Raw genomic sequence first — 18,132 nt, 5'->3', positions numbered from 1 at the left:
ATACAAATTACAATATTATTGACTACATTCTCTATGCTGTACATTACATACTTATTTATTTTATAATTGGAAGTTTGTGCCCCTTAATCCCCTTCACACTTTTCACCCACCCCCACCACCCTGCTTGACTCTGGCAATAGCAGTTTGTACTCTATATCTATGGATCTATTTCTGTTTTTTGGGGTTTTTTTTTTGCGGTACGCGGGCCTCTCACTGCTGTGGCCTCTCCCGTTGCAGAGCACAGGCTCCGGATGCGCAGGCTCAGCAGCCATGGCTCACGGGCCCAGCCGCTCTGCGGCATGTGGGATCTTCCCGGACTGGGGCACAAACCTGTGTCCCCTGCATCGGCAGGTGGACTCTCAACCACTGCACCACCAGGGAAGCCCTATTTCTGTTTTGTTTTGTTTGTTCATTTGTTTGTTTTTTAAATTCCACATATAAGTGAGAATATACAGTAGTTGTGTCTTTGTCTGACTTATTTCACTTAGCATAATACCATCTAGATCCATCCATATTGTCACAGATGGCAGTATTTCATTCTTTTTATGGCTGAGTAATACTCCGTTGTATATGTATATCACATCTTTATCCGTTCATCTATTGATGGGCACTTAGGTTGCTTCCATATCTTGGCTATTGTAACTAATGCTGCAATAAACACAGGGGGGCATATATGTTTTTGAATTGGTGTGTTGGTTTTCTTTGGATAAATACTCAAAGAGGAATTGCTGGATTATATGATAGTTCTATTTTTAATCTTTTGAGGAACCTACATACTTTTTCCATAGTGGCTACACCAGTTTACATTCCCACCAGTAGTGTTCAGTGGTTCCCTTTTCTCCACATTCTTGCCAACCCTTGCTATTTCTTATGTTTGATAATAGCCATTCTAACAGGTATGGGGTGATATCTTACTGTTGCTTCAGTTTTCATTTCCCATATGATTAATGATGTTGAGCATATTTTCATGTATCTATTGCTCACCTGTAAGTCTTCCTTGGAAAAATATCTATCAGATCCTCTGCCCATTTTTTAACCAGGTTGTTGGTTTTTTTTTTTTTAATATTGAGATGTGTGAGTTCTTTATATATTTTGGATACCAACCCTTTATTGGATATATCATCATTTGCAAAGATTTTTTCCCATTAAGATGGTTGCCTTTTCATTTTGCTGATGATTTTCTTTTGTGTGCAAGAGCTTTTTAGTCTGATGTAGTCCCATTTGTTTATTTTTGCTTTTGTTGCCCTTGCCTGAGGAGACAAATCCCCCCCAAATATTTCTAAGATCAGTGTCAAAGTTTTTTTCTATGTTATTTTTTTACAAGTGTTATGGTGTCAAGGTCTTACATTTAAGTCTTTAATCCATGAGTTTATTTTTGTATATGGTGTAAGAAAGTGGTTGTTTTGCATGTAGCTGACTAATTTTCCCAACACTATTTATTGAAGAGGCTTTTTCCCCATTGAATATTCTTGGCTCCTTTATAATAAGTTGACCATAAAAGCATGGGTTTATTTCCGGGCTCTCCACTCTGTTCCATTTATCTATGTGTCTGTTTTTGTGCCAGTACCATACAGTTTTGATTTCTATAGTTATGTAGTATAGTTTGAAATCAGGGAGCATAATATCTCCAGCTTTGTTTCTTTCTTAAGATTGCTTTGGTTTTTCGGGGTCTTTAGGAGTTCCATATGAATTTTAGGATTATTTGTTCTAGTTCTGTGAAAAATGCTATTTGTTATATTGATATTGATAAACACAATCATATGATTGTGTTTATCTGTAAATGCTTTGGGTACTATGGACACTTTAATAATATTAATTCTTCTAATCCATGAGCATGGGATATCCTTCTGTTTATTTGTGTCATCTTCAAGTTCTTTCATCAATATATTATAGTTTTCACTTCCTCAGTTAAATTTATTCCTAGTAGTTTTTCTTTTTGATGCAATTGTAAAGGGAATTGTTTCTTAATTTCTGTTTGTGACATTTTGTTATTAGTATATAGAAATAAAACAGATTTCTGCATATTAATTTTTTATTGTGCAACTTTACTGAATTCATTAATTCTAGTAGTATTTTGGTGGAGTCTTTAGGGTTTTCTATATATCATATCATGTCATCTGCAAAAAAACTGTCATTCACTGTTTTACTTCTTCCTTTCCAATTTGAATGCCTTTTATTTCTTTTTCTTGTCTGATTGCTGAGGCTAGGACTTCCAATATTATGTTGAATAAGTGGTAAAAGTGGGCATCTTTGTCTTATTCCTGATCTTAGAGGAAAAGTTGTCAGCTTTTCCTTTTTGAATAATATGTTACCTGTGGGTGTGTCACCTATAGTGTTTATTATGTTATGTTCCCTCTATACCTACTTTGTTGAGGGTTTTTATCATAGATGAATGTTGGATTTTGTCAAATGTTTTTTCTGCATGTATTGAGATGATCATATGATTTTTATCTTTCATCTTTTTAGTATGGTGTATCACACTGATTGATTTGAGGATATTGAACCATCCTTACATCCCTGGGATAAATCCCACTTGGTCATGGTTTATGATCCTTTTAATGTATTGTTGAATTCAGTTTGCTAGTATGTTGTTAAAGATCTTTGCATCTATGTTCATCAGTGATATAGGCCTATAATTTTTTTGTAGTGTCTTTGTCTGGTTTTGGTAACAGGGTAGTGCTGCACTTATAGAAACAATTTAGGAGTGTTCCTTCCTTTCAATTTTTTTTGAAATTGAGGGGGAATAGTATTAACTCTTCTTTAAATGTTTGTTAGACTTCACCTGTGAAGCTGTTTGGTTCTGGCCTTTTTTTGTTGGGAATCTTTTGATTACTGATTCAATTTCACTGTTGGTAATTGGTCTGTTCAGGTTTTCTAATTCTTCCGGATTCAGTCTTAAGAGATTGTGTGTCTCTAGGAACTTATTCATTTCTTTTAGGTTGTCCAATTTGTTGGCATATAATTGTTCATAGTAATTTTTATGATCATTTGTATTTCTGCAGTGTCATTAGTAATTTCTCTTTCATTTCTGATTTTGTTTATTTGGGACTTTTCTCTTTTTTTCTTAATGAGTCTGGCTAGAGATTTATCAATTCTGTTTATCTTTTCAAAGAACTAGCTCCTAGTTTCACTGATCTTTTCAATTTTTTTAGTCTCCTTTTCATTTCTTCCTGCTCTGATCTTTATTATTTCCTTCCTTCTACTAACTTTGAGCTTTGTTTTTTCTTTTCCTAGTTCCTTTAGTTGTAATGTTAGATTGTTTATTTGAGATTTTTCTTATTTTTTGAGGTAGGCCTCTGTTGCTGTAGACTTCCCTCTTAGAATTGCTTTTGCTGTGTCCTTTAGATTTTTGTACATTGTATTTCAATTTCATTTTTCTCAAGGTATTTTTTGATTTCCTCTTTGTTTTTTTTTGACCAATTTGTTGTTTAGTAGCATTTTTTTTTTTAGCCTCCAAGTGTTTTTTTTTTTTTTTCCATTTTTCATCTTGTAATTGATTTCTGGTTTCAAATCATTGTGGTTGGAAAGGATGCTTGGTAAGAATTCAGTCTTAAAATTTATTGAGACTTGTTTTGTGGCCTAGCATGTGATCTATCTTGGAGAATGTTCCATGTGCATTTGCAAAGAATGTGTATTCTACTTTTTGGATGGAATGTTCTGTATAAATTTACTATGTTTTTCTGATCTAATGTGTTGTTTAACGCCTGTGTTTCCTTAGTGATTTTCTATCTGGTTGATCTATCCATTTATCCATGATCTATCTACTATTATTGTATTGCTGTCAATTTCTCCCTTTATGTCTGTTAGTATTTGCTTTATATATTAGGTGATCCTATGTTAGGTGCATAAATATTTATTAATGTTATATCTCTTCTTGGATTGACCCCTTTATCATTATGTAATGACCCCTTTGTCTTTTGCTATAGTTTTTGTTTCAAAGTCTATTTTGTCTGATGTAAGTACTGCTACTCCAGCTTTCTTTCTGTTCTATTTACATGGACTATATTTTTCCATCCTTTCACTTTCAGTCTGTGTATATCTTTAGATCTGAAGTGAGTCTCTTGTAGTCAGCATATAGATGGGTCTTGTTTTTTTTTTAATCCTTTTATCCACCCTGTCTTTTGATTGGAGCATTTAGTCTTTTTCCATTTAAAGTGATTATTGATAGGTATGTACTTATTACTATTTTCTTAACTGTTTTCTAGTTGTTTTTGTAGTTCTTTTCTGTTCCTTTCTTCTTCTTTTAGTCTCTTCCCTTGTGATTTGATGATTTTCTTTAGTGTTGAGTTTGGGTTTCTTTCTTTTTTTGTGTGTGTATCTATTGTAGGTTTTTGGTTTGTGGTTACTATGAGGTTTATGTATATTGACCTATATATACTAGATAGTTTTAAGCTGATAGTCGCTTCAGTTTGAATGCATTCCAAAAGTAGTACATTTTTACTTCTCCTCCACCTTTTATGTTTTTGACATTATATATTACATCTTTTTACTTTGTGTGTCCCTTAACTGCTTAGTGTAGTTGTAATTGATTTCACAACGTTTGTCTTTTAACCTTCATCATAGTTTTTTAAGTGGCTGATCTATTGCCTTTACATTATATTTGCCTTTACCAGTGAGAGTATTTCTTTCGTATATCTTTGTATTTCTAGTTATGATCTTTTCTTTTCCACTTAAAGAAAACGTTTAACGTTTTCTTGTAAGGCCAGAATAGTGGTAATAAACTCTTTTGGTTTTGTCTGTAAAACATTTTATCTCTCCTTCAATTCTGAATGATAACCTTGCCAGGTAAAGTATTTTTGGTTGTAGGTTTTTTCCTTTTAGCACTTTAAATATGTCATGCCACTCCCTTCTGGCCTGTGAAGTTTCTGCTAAAAAATCAGCTGATGGACTTATGGAGGTTCCCTTGTATGTGCTAGTTGTTTTTCTCTTGCTGCCTTTAAAATTTTCTTTCTATCTTTACCTTGTGCCATTTTAATTATGATGTGTCTTGGTGTAGACCTCTTTGGGTTCATCATGTTTGGGACTCTCTGTGTTTCCTGGAGCTGGATATCTCTTTGCTCCCCTACATTAGGGAAGTTTTGAACCATGATTTTTAAAATAAATGTTCTACCCTTTCTCTCTTTTCTCTTCTGGGACCCCCATAATGTGAATGTTAGTATGTTTTATGTTGCCCCTGATGTTCCTTAAACTATCCTCATTTTTAAAAAATCCTTTGTCTTTTTTTTTCTCTTCAGCTGTGTAATTTTGACTACTCTGTCTTCCAGATCACTGATCTGCTCTTTTGTGTCATCTAATCTACCACTGATTCTCTCTAGTGTATTTCATTTCAGTTATTGCATTCTTTAGCCCTGATTGGCTATAATGTGTAAATTTTTTCTAATTCTTTGTTGAAGTTCTTACTGTATTCATCTATTCTTCTCCCAAGTTTGGTGAGCACCATTATAATCATTACTTTGAACTCTTCATTGGGTAGATTGCTTATCTCCATTTTGTTTAGCTCTTTTTGAGGTTTTTGGCCATTTTTGTTCATTTGAAATGTATTCCTCTGTCCTCATTTTGCCTAATTCTCTGTGTTTATTTCTATGTACTAAGTAGGTCTTTTATGCCTCCTGATCTCAGAGAAGTAGCCTTATGTAGGAGATGTCCTATGGAGTCCAGCAGCATGGTACCCTCTAGCCACCATAGCCACATGCTCCAGGGGTGTCTCCTATGTGGACTGTGTGCACCCTTCTACTGTAATGAGGCTGAGTGCTCTAGGTGTGCCGATAGGTGGGGCTGGTCCCTGCCCAGCTAGCTGCAAGGCCCGATGACATCTGACTGCTATGGGTACACTGGTGGGTGAGGCAGGCCCCTGGCACTAATAGGCTAGAGGGAGGATTTCAAAATGTCTCCCACCAGTGCTGGTGTCAATGTGGTAGAATGAAATTCCCCCCAAATGGTTGCCACTAGCATCTCAGTCCCCAGGAGGTTTCCCAGCTGCCTCCTGCCTGTCTGGGAGGCTCTCCAAAATCAGCAAGTAGGTCCGACCCAGGTGCCATTCAAATTGGTGCCTCTGTGCTGGGACTTGGAGCGCATGTTTTTGTGTATGCCCTTTAAGAGCAGAATCTCAGTTTCCTACAGCCTTCCAGCTCTCCTGAATGTAAGCTCCATTGGTTCTCAAAGTCAGACATTTTGGTACTCAACTTCCTAGTTCAGGACTCCTGGGCTGGTGACCCTGATGTGGGGCTCAGACCCCTCCCTCCTTGGGAAGGACCTCCGTGGTCGGGATAGCCTTCCGGCTTATGGGTCGCCACACCAGGAGGGTGGGTCCTGACTAGATTATATCTCCACTGCTCCTACTCATTTCATTGTGGTTCCTTCTTTATATCTTTAGTTGTGGGAAATCTTTTCTGCTAGATTTCAAGTTGTTCTCAGAGATAGTTGCTCTGCTGGAAGGGGTAAGCTCGGGATATTCCTACTCCATCATCTTGATCCCTCTTCTAATGCAAGATTTTTATTTTTAACTATATTGTTTGGATTTTTATAACAAGCGTACACTACCTTTATAATTAAAAAATAAATGTGAAAGTGTTTAAAATTTTATTAATATTGTAAAACAAAACCCTATAAAAACCAGAAAAATGTATATTTTTCATTCATTCTTATTGCTTTTGAAGTTTGATTTTTAAATTTTGATTAAGGTCTTTACAATCATTTCTACAAAAATGATTAGTACTATTATTAACAATAATGGTGATAGCAGTAGCTGCCAGGGCTTGGGTTAAGTACTTTACATTTATTATTTATTTCATTCTTATAAAATCCTATCAGTAGAGGCAGAGCTAGGTATGGTGGGGTTTGAAGTTTATATGATTGGGGGAGGAAAATAATGCAAAATTACCAGGGCCCTTCACAGGGCCTTGGAAAGGAATCTGAGCAAATAAGAGGCCTTGAAGCCAAGCTTCATAGGCTTCCTAAGAAATCCACCTCTACTTATCATTCATGAATTAGCTTCATTATACATGCAATAAACTGAGGCCTAGAAAAATGACTTACCTGAAGTCATACACCTAGCAAATGGCTGAGCAAGCTAATTGCAGTATTTTATTATTCTAATAGAATTATCCATATCTCAGCAATTTTTGACCTAAAGTATTTCCAGTGGAGAGTTGGAGAGAGAACTCAACTCCTGCCCAGCTCTGAATGCTACAGATCTCTGCTCCCTTCATTACTTACTCAACAAGGGAGTTGAGGAAAAAGAGGGAAACACTGAAGGAAAGGAGGGAAGGGAACAGGAGGAGCCAGAGGTTGTTCCATTGAGGAAGGAAAAGGTCAGAGAAGAACAAGCAATGTCTAGACCCATAAGCCCCTGCCTTCAAGGCTGTCTGTGGGCTACCATGAGCTTGCTGAAAAAGGAATGAGGGGGCATGAGTCAAAACGTCTGAAGCAAAAAGGTTGGTTCTAGGTTGAGGTACACTCAGTGATGACTTACATGGGTAGGACAGAATGGGAGACGGCCATGTTGGCTAATAGCATTATCATTATTAGGCCAAGGGACAGAAAAGAAGTGAAAGAGAGCCCTAAAATAGGGCTTCGAGCAGAAGATTGAAATAGCTGATACAGTGCTTGCCTCCACAAGAAGCAAAAAGATTTGCACTTGGAAGAAATCAGATCTCCCAAAAAATGTGAGTGGAAAGAAAGTAAATTGGACAGGTTTCAATCTAATTTGAAGAGTTGCATATTTTCATTCCTTCAGTGCTGATAAAGGAAATTAGGTTTGGGGGTGATCCTTTAGGGCCAGCGATTTGGAGGCATCCTTGAAAGACCTGCCAGGGGACTCAATGCTCTTTAATTGCTATTCATCCTTAGGTCCTTCACAAAGCCTGGCGTGGTACCTTTAACAGAATAGGTCTTTAGTGAAAGAGTTTGAACAAATGAATCAATAAGTGAAGCTCACCAGAGAGAATAACCTTGAGCTGCCAGAAAAGTAAACTTTCCTAAGACTAAAACATTTTCCTTCCCTCCGCCTTCCTATTTCCACCTCCCCCTAAAAAACCCCTTCCCTCTAGGAAGTCACTGCATGTGGCCAAGGTCCCCAAGTAAACTCATAAAGGTAGTTAGTTTTCTCTAAGTCTAAAACGTATAAAATAACTCCATAGGAATAGAAAGAACAATGGCAAAGAGATCTCCAGAAATAACTCAATTTATAAGTATGTATGAATTCGTTATTCTGCACATATATTCCCAGATAATTTGTGCTACTCTAAAGTTCTTGGTCATCATCCCACACTGGGTCCTCAGTATTTCTCTGCAATCCTACTAGATCTTTTGTATTTGCCACAGGCTTTTTCTTATTCCCACAGCAGTCAATCACCGAGTCTTATCAATGTTAACTCCTAAATATCTCTCCAAACCATTTGATTTCATACATTCCCAGTGTTCTTCTGCAGTTTGAACCACCGTCTCTTCCCTTCTTGATTACAGCACTAAGTTCCTAACAGGCTTGCCTACGTTTCCTACCATTTTTCTTCTTCTGCATTCTAGTAATCATCTCATCTTCTCTCGACTTCTAAAACAGGCCACATTCTCTTCCTCCACGTTTTTCCACAGATCATCCTTTTCCCTGAAACAATTTTTTCTCTCCACTCTCCATCTCGACAATATCTACTTATGCTGCAGGTTTCCAGTTAATATCCTGTTTTAGTGAGTTGTTCCCGGACTCATAAGACAGGCTAGGTCCCTTTCCTGTATGTTCTATCATAATCAATTCACTTTATTGCATTTATTAGTTGAATGTATCTTCCTTGTAAATTCTTTGAGGGCAACTACAGAGGTCTTATCTTCTTCACTCCTGTGCTCTCAGCTGCCCAAGTTGTACCCCAGGAATCTACAGGCTTCTAAGTCTCTATACTTTCCCTACCAAAGCCCAGGAAATCTTTATCTAGTCTGGGAGGGGTTGAGAAAACGTCTCTTCTTACACTTTCTACCTTCTTCCAGATATTTTGTCTTTGCCAAGGCCAAAGTTTTTGAATCTCAAAAGCAAAGAATTGATCTCTCTGTTCTCTGCATTCTGCTGTTTCATCCTTCTGATGAGACAATGGCAAAAAAGTATGGGGTATAGGAATGTGTATGTGTGGGAGGGGACCAATCAAATGTTATCTCAACTGTCAGTCCACCTCACATTCATAGCCAGCACCTGCCCCAAAGATGAAACCTGTTCTCCATGATTTCTTAATCCTGTGCTGCACTGCCTAGATTCCCACTGATGACTAAAGTTCTTATTCACTGGGGAGACAGGAATTTTGCCTGCTGACAGCTATCAGCTTGCAGCTTTCTCTGGGAATTGCCCTCAGCTGTAGAGAGCTTCCTTGCCTAGGTTCAAACCTCTTCCCTTCGATATCTCATATCCAGTATAAAGTAGGGCCCCTTCTGCTAACCTAATCCCAGGAGTTGGCTGAAGTCTTGTGACTGCATTACAGCCCATCTTCTTCGTGCCATCTGGCCTCCTTCCCTTCCCCCACTGGTGTCAATCCCAAGACCAGTTCCCATACATTTTCTGCACGCAAATCTCTATCTCAGAATCTACTTCCTGGGGGACTTATCCTGCAACAGACACCTTTAGACTCCTTCTATCTGTCATCATATATATATTTTTTCATCCATCTATCGCTCAGTTCCAAACACCTAAAAGTGGTGGGCGAAGTTTAGGTTGTTTGGAATCTTCTCTCAAACAAGTCACGTGGGAAAAGAACTATAGCCTATTTCTGTTCATTTTAGGTTTTGGATACAGTCAATGGGATACTATTGCAAGGGGAGGGAAAAGGTAAGGGAGAAAAAATTTTGCCTATTTACTTCTTCCTAGATTGCATTGAGGAGGATTTTATGTAGATATATTGGGAGAACCTGTAGAATTAAAAATAAGAAAGAAGTGTAAATGAAAGTTGCTGACAATTTTTAAGTACAAATTATAAAATCTTATAAAGTTCTCTAAAAACCAAAATAACTTAAGTCATCTTGCAGAGTAGAGCTGATGTATATATGCAGATTGGGAAATACCAGATGCCAGGACTTTTAGTGTCAACTGCTTTTCACTGGAAAACTGAAGAAAATCAAGTTGAAGAAAAGGTAAGACTAAAAGAGACAACATTTATTGTGTTTTTAGGTGCAAAGGAATAATAATGTTATTTTTTTCCTGAGAGTTGGAAGGATTTTACAAGTCATAGTCCATAAAGTTCTGGCCAGTGCAGGTATATCTTCAGGGACTTATTTTACTTTTGCTTAGGATACACAAATATAATATTAATTTTATATTTTCTTGTTTTGAAGTTTAATTAATAATCTTTGCTAAATATTAACTTGAGGCTATATGCACGACATTGCTTTTTCTTATTCCTTAATTGCATTAATATGCTTTTACCTATCTTCTGTTTAATCTTGCCCCTGGGATCTATTACATTTAGTTAGCACAGAGTGTCTAAAGGAGATAACATTGATTTACTTTGGTTTGCCCTCACACTTAACCCATCCATGTTCATGATAGTTCAGGTTTTCCCTCTTTGCTGAAAAACTACAAAACAGAGGTGGACAGTGTCCAAGTAATATAGTATAACAACTATCTTGAGCATTGCCTCATTATGGATGGCAAAATTTAATAAGTAATTCGACTAAATTCACATGGCTGGAGAGTTATCCTAAGTCATATCTGATTTTTTTTAGCCACTCTTTCATAACTTTTAAAGCTTTTCACTTCAGGTCTTGACTGACTTCTCCCAAAACAGCCTCTGTGCCCTTAACTTTCCCTCTGTGTTTAAGTCACTCAATTCCATAGCTTTTCCTTCTTTCCACGTAAAAATGCTCCGCACTCCTTCCCACAGCGCGCTGTCTTCCCTTCCCCAGCCTTCTCTCGCCACTCAGCACTTTATCTTTGTTATCTCCTAGACCTTGCAAACTGGATGACTAGCTGCCAAATAAAATCACAGGAGGAAAAGATAAAGCATCTCATCTTTCTCTCTTTAAGCCTTTGCTCTCTTCCACTTCCTCGTCCGGGAGTGTTCAAGTTCTCCAGTTTCCCCAAGCAGGCCCTGTGCTAAAAATAGCGCACTCTGCGTGATGTCGCTGGTGGCATTTCCTGGGGTAGGAGAGTCCGAGTAAAAACAACTGGTGAGATGAGATGATCAAATTCTGAAGCGAGTCTGGGGACACCCTATACCTCTCCCCGCACCCACTGCCGGGTTGCTGAGACTTCCGTAGGAATTGGTTCATGGTCGCTCTGGGACGGATCAGATCAAAAGGAACTAGCGTGTTTCTTCTTCTCAGATGAGAGGGGCGTAACTTATCATTGTCTCAAGGGCATAAAACAAGTGTAATCGTAGAAATGTAATTCGGGCCTGTCTGTCCACCATACCGTTGTTCCAACTAAGCGGAGAAGTTTGATGAGAAGTAAATGTTAATTGAACCGCTAACGTTTAAAAAACATAATTAAACTCATTGAAAAATTTTTTCACATGCCTACATAATATTTTAGGGGCCATTTTAAAAAGAAGATTCCATTAAAAAAAAAAGACTTCATGACAGGACAAAGATGGAAATGAAATGATAAAAAGAAAATATATGTAAATCCATACACTCCCCAGCTCTCTTATTATGAAATACACTTTTTCTACAAAAAAGAAAAGTTATATCATTTTTTTCTGATTATAGTAATAATACATGTTTACTTCTAAAAATTCAATCTGATATTGAAGAAGAAAGTAAAAATTACACAAAATCACCCACACTGAGAAAACCAGATTGTATGTGTATGCATAACAATCCTTTTATGCATACACACCTAGGCCAAAGCCCTTCAATTCATACCCCTCCCCACTGGGGATTCAGAAATCTGGCCAGTTGGGGCCAATGAGGTGTGAGAAGAAACTTGCTGAAAGGTTTTATCCTCACTCTAAGAATGGACCATTGGAAGAAATTGGCTCTTTTTCTCCTGGCCATTGTCAAGTATAGATGGTGCTTCCAGAGAAACTGCTGTAGCCAACTTGATACCAGCCTTGAGAAAGCCAATTCAAAAAAGTGGGTAAAGATGGGAGAATCACAGAGCATGATCTGATAAAGACACTGGCTCGAGCCACCCTACCTCTGGACTTCCCGGCATGTGAGCCTATAAATTCCCTTATTGTTTGTATGAGTTTGATTTCTTGGTACTTGAAGCTGAATGCATCCTAAATAAGACAGGTATATTTTGCCCTAAGAAAAAGTTTATTTATATAAGGTCAATCATGTATTTTCTTAATAATTTTTGGGTTACTAACTTGCTTTAAAAAGTATCCTCAACATACAGGTTATATATATATACAGTCTAAATTGTATCTTTTTAAAACTTTATGTATTTTTTATTTTTTAACCTTTATGACTAATGCATTGTCTTTAGATATTATATAACATCAGCTCTGCCAAAGATGTCTTGATCTCAGACTTTTAGCCTCCAGAACTGTGAGAAAATAATTCTTTTGTTTAAGCCTCCCAGTCTATGGTACTTTGTTATGGCACCCCTAGCAAACTATCAATAATATATCCACTCTCACCCTCAAGCCCAAGCAATCAATGATCCATATAGTATCATTATAATTTTGATCTTTCTTGAATTTTATATAAGTAGAACCACACAGTATGTAACATTTAACATTTGACTCTTTTTACTTATAATGTTTTTGAGATTCATCCATGTTGTTGCTGTATTCATATTTTATTTCTTTTTATTGATGAAGTTTTCCATAGTATGAATAGATCACAATGTCTTTATTCATCTTCCAGTAGATGTGGCCATTATGAAATAATGCCCCTGTGAACCCTGATGTATGTTCATGTGTGAGCATATTTCACTTCGAAAAATACCTAGAAGTGGGATTGCTAGATTCTATGATAAATATACTATTAATCTTATGAAATACTGCCAATCTGTTTTCAGAAGTTGGTATCTGTATCATTTTGCATTCCCACAGCAAGACATAAGAATTACTATTGCTTCCCAGTCTTGTAAACACTAGATGTATCAGATATTTTATCTTTATTCTGGTGGGTATGTTGTGATATGTGATTGTGATTTTGATTTGAATTTTTCTGATGAATTGTTATATCGACCATCATTTCACGTGTTTATTTGCCAGGCTTATATCTTATATTATGAAGTATTCAAATTGTTTGCTCTTTTTAGATTAGGTTGTTCATTTTCTTATTACTGAGATTTTGAAATTTCTTTATATATTCTGCACGCAGGTTCTTTATCCAGGGTGCATTTTTCTTTCTTTCCTTTCTTTTCTTTCTTTTTTTTTTTTTTTTTTTTTTGCAAATGAGTTGGAGAGTACACAAGTGGAAACAGAAATAATACTTAAAAGGTAAATGCAGTGATCACGGTAAAATATCTTGTGTTTGTCTAAGAAAATGGTTAAGGAGATGAGACATGAATTGGTTTGAAGGATACTAATAGGTAAAATCAGTAGGATTTAGTGATTGGGAATGTGGTCAAAGGGGAGAAGTAATTGTTGAGGATTTTTTTTTTTTTTTTTTTTTTTTTTTTGCCGTACGCGGGACCTCTCACTGTTGTGGCCTCTCCTGTTGCGGAGCACAGGCTCCGGACGTGCAGGCTCAGCGGCCATGGCTCACGGGCCCAGCCGCTCCGCGGTATGTGGGATCTTCCTGGATCGGGGCACGAACCCGTGTCCCCTGCATTGGCAGGCGGACTCTCAACCACTGCGCCACCAGGGAAGCCCTGTTGAGGATATTTTTAATGTAACACTTTGGATGGTAGCACCCACTCAGCATTGGAGCATGACTGTTTTGGAAGTGGCTGATGGATAGCATAATTATGTTTTTGGACACATGGAGTTGATATCTTAGTGAAAATGCGAAATAGACAATTGAATACATATGTCTGGAGCTCAGGTGAGAAGTGGGTATAACATTTGATATATAAAAGAGAACTATTGACATATAAAAGAGTAAATAAATCTTTGACGCAAAAATAACTAATGCAATGTTTTTATGTATCATATGAGGTAGTGGTTCAATTTTAATTTTTTTCAAATGAATAGCTAATTATGCTACTTATTAATATAAAAATAAAATGTACTCATTTACTAAACCATTCTCTCCCCTTTGAAGTGAAATAACACACTTATCCTATATGGTACTCCCATGTATTCTGCAATTTTTGTTTTGTTCTTCTAATCAATTAGTCTATCCCTATGCTAATAATAGCCCTTTTGATTATGCTGACTTTATAACATTTTAATATCTGGCAAGGAATCTCATCATGATTTTTCATGTTTGTACATTTCTTAGCTTCTCATGAACATTTATTCTTCCATATAAAATGTAAGATAATTTAATTTTCTAAGACCATAGTGATTTTAACTGAAAATTCATTAAGTGTGTCACAATATGGGCAGAATTGACATATTTGTAAAATTAAATCTTCCCTTGCAAGAACCAGGTATGTTTTTCCATTTGTTTAGCTCTTGATGTAGCCCTTTAATAAGATTTTATAGTTCTTTTTTTTTTTTTTTTTTTTTTTCTTTTTGCGGTATGCGGGCCTCTCACTGTTGTGGCCTCTCCCGTTGCGGAGCACAGGCTCCGGATGCGCAGGCCCAGCGGCCATGGCTCACGGGCCCAGCCGCTCCGCGGCATATGGGATCCTCCCAGACCGGGGCACGAACCCATATCCCCTGCATTGGCAGGCGGACTCTCAACCACTGCGCCACCAGGGAGGCCCTATAGTTCTTTTTTATAGGCTTTGTACCTTTCTTGTTAAATTTATTTCAAAATATTTTGAATTTTTTATATTATTGTATGTGGCTTATTTTTTTCCATTTCTAATTCTATCTGATTATTTCTAGTAAAGAACCACTATTGCTTTTGAAATAGATATTGTTTCTACAGGCTTGTTACTAAATTCCCTTATAACAGTTTTAAGATAGTCTCTTGGGTTAATATCTAGAATGATGTTTGCTCTTGGTTTTGCCTAAGTACCATTTATCATATTTAGATTGTTTCCTTTTATACTTTTTTTTTTTGCGGTATGCGGGCCTCTCACTGTTGTGGCCTCTCCTGTTGCGGAGCACAGGCTACGGACGCGCAGGCTCAGCGGCCATGTCTCACGGGCCCAGCCGCTCCGTGGCATGTGGGATCTTCCCGGACCAGGGCTCGAACCCGTGTCCCCTGCATCGGCAGGCGGACTCTCAACCACTGCGCCACCAGGGAAGCCCTTTTTATTCTTATTTTGATTGGAGTTTCAGTAGAAACGGCTGCTGAATTTAATCAAATGCCCTTTCAGCATCTATTAGGAACATTTTAATCCATTAATATACTGTTGTAATAAGTTATGTTATTAAAAGAACTCTCTTATTGAAAGAGTTCCTGACATGAAACTATCTTTGCATCTTGGCAATAAACTATACTAGTTCACCACTGACACACTACTGGACTTTATTTGCTAGTTTTTTATTAATAATTTTACATCTGTATTCTTAAGTGAATAATTGGACTATTATTTTTTCTCTTATTATTATTTATCTTTATTGTTAACATTATGCCAGCTTCATAAAATATATTAACAAGCTTGATATCATTTTCTATGATTTGGAATGGTTTAAATAACATTGGACTTATTTATTCTTCAATAATTTGACATAATAAATGTACTTATCTTTTGTTTACATAATAAAAGAGCCCCACAGTCAGCTCTTGGTTACACCTGAGAATAGTACACTCTAAAAATATTACAAATGGTTGATGTAGAAAAGTAAATGGATATGTTAAATTAAGTTATATGAACATCAAAAAAGTAACTTGGGCTTCCCTGATGGCGCAGTGGTTGAGAGTCTGCCTGCCGATGCAGGGGACGCGGGTTCGTGCCCCGGTCCGGGAAGATCCCACATGCCACGGAGCAGCTGGGCCCGTGAGCCATGGCCACTGAGCCTGCGCGTCCGGAGCCTGTGCTCTGCAACGGGAGAGGCCACAACAGTGAGAGGCCCGTGTACCGCAAAAAAAAAAAAAAAAAAAAAAGTAACTTAACTCCCCATCTCTTACCCCATGATAATGGCTCAAGGTGTGTAGACTCCCATTCTCCTTCAGAAAACTTCTTACCTTTTCTTTCTCCAATTCTACCCTTACTGATTTTGCTTAGAAAAAAAATCATTTCCAAAGTGACTTTGGGACTCTTCATTCATAAATATCCACAGATTTTGCTTAATTGCACCTCCTTTTCTTCTCCTCCTCACTGCATCGACTAAAATGTGGCTTTTTCTTTTTTCTTTTCTTTTTTTTTTTTTTTTTTGGCCGTGCCACATGGCATGTGGGATCTTGGTTTCCTGACCAGGGATTGAACCCGTGCCCCCTGTAGTGGAACTGTGGAGTCTTAACCACTGGACCACCAGGGAAGTCTCAAACATGGCTTTTTCTTGATAAAAGTTCCTGAAAACTCTTTTTTTCATATCCATACATTATATATATATATTCATTTTCAGATTCTTTTCCATTATAGGTTTTTACAAGATATTGAATATAGTTCCCTGTGCTATACAGTAGGTCCTTGTTGGTTACCTATTTTATATATAGTAGTGTATATATTTTAATCCCAAACTCCTAATTTATCCCTTTCCCCTTTGGTAATCATAAATTTCTTTTCTATGTCTGTGAGTCTATTTCTGTTTTGTAAATAAGTTCACTTATATCATTTTTTTAGATTCCACATGTAAGCAATATCATATGATATTTGTCTTTCTCTGTCTGACTTACTTCACTTCATATGTTAATCTCTAGGTGCATCCATGTTGCTGTAAATGACATTATTTCATTCTTTTTTATGGCTGAGTAATATTCCAGTGTACATATGTACCACATCTTCTTTATCCATTCATCTGTTGATAGACATTTAGGTTGCTTCCATGGCTATTGTAAATAGTGCTGCAATGAACATTGGGGTGCATGTATCTTTTTTACTTAGAGTTCTCCTCAGATATATGCCCAGGAATGGGATTGCTGGATCATATGGTAACTCTATTTTAGTTTTTTAAGGAATCTCCGTACAGTTCTCCACAGTGACTGCACCAGTTTACACTCCCATCAACAGTGTAGGAGGGTTCATTTTTCTCCACACCCTCTCCAGAAAAAGTTCCTGAAAACTCTTGAAAGGAGAGGCTGTCATTTTCTCATGCTCTGCATCTCAGCAACAAGTTGTAGGGGTGGACAACCTTCCTAGACTACTGAGTTACCAGTCTTGAAGGTCACGCCACAGTTATGCCATTCTCCTCTCCTCATGGTCATTATCTTATTATGTCATGGCATCAACTGAGGCCATCACACTAGCTCATGACTTTCTTTCCTTTGTTTGTCCTCAGCATCTTGAGACTACACAGTGCCCACATTTATGATTCACCAAATCTCTCATCTTAAGTTTCTTAACCCCCTTTCCATCAGCAATGCTCATCTCCTTACACCTCAGCACCCATCTCTATGGCTGCATAATCTCTACCATTATAACAATTTATCTTTATAGAGCACTTTATGCCAAGCACCATTCTAAGAGCTTTATATATATTGACTCATTCAGTCAACACAAAAATCCTTCAATGGAGCTTAGTATATCCTATGAGGAGACTGAGGCACAGAAAAAAACATGACTAACTTGGCTAATATCATATATCACCAGTGAGGGGCAGAGCAGCTATTGAAACCCAAACAACCTGCTCTTAACAATTACATTATACTACCATCTTGATAAGCATAACTCCATGTCTTTTAACCACTTCTACACCAATAACCCTGCTAAACTTTCCCTTCAACCCACTAAAACATCCAGTTTTTTGTAGTCTTTTTCTCTATCAGCTTCCTTCTGGCTTCACTTTCTTCCTGTTTGCATCAAATGCTATTGTCAGTCACTTCAACTCTACTTTCCCGAGCCTCCCTAATTTTTTGAGAGATCTCCTCTTCATACCATGACTTATTTTCCAAGCCCTCATATGAGCATCATTACTTGCTTTTACTCTCAGGCTGGCAATCATTGCTGTAGAAAATGACAAACTCATGTTAGCTGACTCCAGTATAAATTCATGAGCTACAGACCCAGCTGAGCCCTTACCTCTGCTCTGCATTTCTTTCCTT

The sequence above is a fragment of the Mesoplodon densirostris genome, chromosome 12 (genome assembly GCF_025265405.1).
Source record: "Mesoplodon densirostris isolate mMesDen1 chromosome 12, mMesDen1 primary haplotype, whole genome shotgun sequence".
Lineage (NCBI taxonomy): Eukaryota > Metazoa > Chordata > Mammalia > Artiodactyla > Ziphiidae > Mesoplodon > Mesoplodon densirostris.
This window is presented reverse-complemented; position numbering follows the sequence as displayed.